Raw genomic sequence first — 1719 nt, 5'->3', positions numbered from 1 at the left:
TGGTCTTTATCCTCCAAACATTATTTTTCATGCCTAATATCCTTTCATTACTGGCTGCCTTGTAGGTTAAGAGGCTAGGACAGTAATAGTTGTTATCAATCAGGGTTTTCACTCTAACCCTTTTATGAATATTTGTATCAAATATTTTGTTCATGAATTTTATATAGAATTTTATTTCCCCCGAGACAAACGTATTTTTCAAATTTCATGGTTTTGCAAATAAAACTCCCTTGCAATAAAATTATGGATTCAGCCATTTTGTTTGCAATATATATTGTGTTGTAATAGGGATAGGTGACACATGTATGTAGCAGGGGTGGGTTCCTGCTAGTTCTAACCTTTTCTATAGAAGAGGTTCCACAAGTCTACAGTGCCATTTAGAACCGGTTCCAGCTCCCTCCCCCCCACCCGTCTGCACCACCTGCCGCTCACTGATTGGCTGGCTCACCAATTGCCCTGCCCAGTCACAAGACTGCCAAGCCACTCCCACCCGGTCACATGGCTGGCAAGCCACTCCCACCCGGTCACATGGCTGGCAAGCCATTCCCACAAAGCAGGCCACACCTACAGAAGAGGTTCTAAAAAAATTTGAAACCCACCACTGGTATGTAGCCAGCAACACACATTGTGGAGTTGTACTTGATTAGCACTCACTTAATCTTTTTCAAGCTCACATATACCTTAGGAGTTAAATGGCAATTATTTCTCTTTTGAATACACCATTCAGAGCAAGATGCTGATTTGCCCATATTAGCAAGCTTCCAGCTGAAACAGAAGCTTATGTTTTTGAGATCCAATTTTGGCACTTGATCTTCTGAACTGGACTGCTTTCATTGCACCTCTCACAGGCTTAATTCATGGTAGATTTCATTTTAATTTTCCACATAGTGAGTTGTGTGTCGATGTGTGTATTCCTGGTTTTTTTCCCCCTTGATTAGGTAGTCCAGTTAAAACTCTTTCCAAGGAAGGTTTTAACCAGGAGCTACAAAAACCTCTGGAGAATGTTCTGGTAAACGTCAGCACAAAATTTTTATATTTCAGATATTTATAGCCTATCATTCCTACACATTCCATACAAGAGAATATAGTACTTAATCTGTCCACACAGAAATTCAATATCATTTTGTTTCCTAATTTAGAAAGCTGTACTTTTGTGACATTTCTTTAAACTGAGACTCCATTAAAATGCCACATATTTTCCTAACCTATTGATTTTCTTTAAGTTTGATAACATACTGCAAACTTGTTACATATACAGTTTGTTTTCCCATACTCACATGCTTGGTGTCTGATTTATGTTGTCAGCATAAAAACTGCTTTTGGAGAAATCATTGAGAGAAGTTGCACAAATTATTATTCCAAAGTACCAACTTGGGAATGTTTGTTTATTCATGACAGAAGCAAGACAATTAAAATAAGGCATATTATATGACAAAAAAAATAAAATATAAAAGATTAAAATATGTACAAATTAAACAGATCTTGCCAAGAAACTAGCAACATTGGTTGCATTCTGTTGTGCAGCCATGAGATCCTCAAATGTCCACTGATACAACAAAGGGATACATATGTGTTGTTGTCTGCATGTCACCACAATCACAAAGAACAGACGCCATCGGATAGCCCCATGTGTTCACAGTGTCTCTGGATCTTGTACCCATGTGCAGTCTATCCAACGATTTCCATATTTCCCAGCTTTTGCCAGCCCCAAGTGCCAGC

This window comes from Natrix helvetica (genome assembly GCF_964273705.1).
Source record: "Natrix helvetica genome assembly, chromosome: 5".
NCBI lineage: Eukaryota > Metazoa > Chordata > Lepidosauria > Squamata > Natricidae > Natrix > Natrix helvetica.
This window is presented reverse-complemented; position numbering follows the sequence as displayed.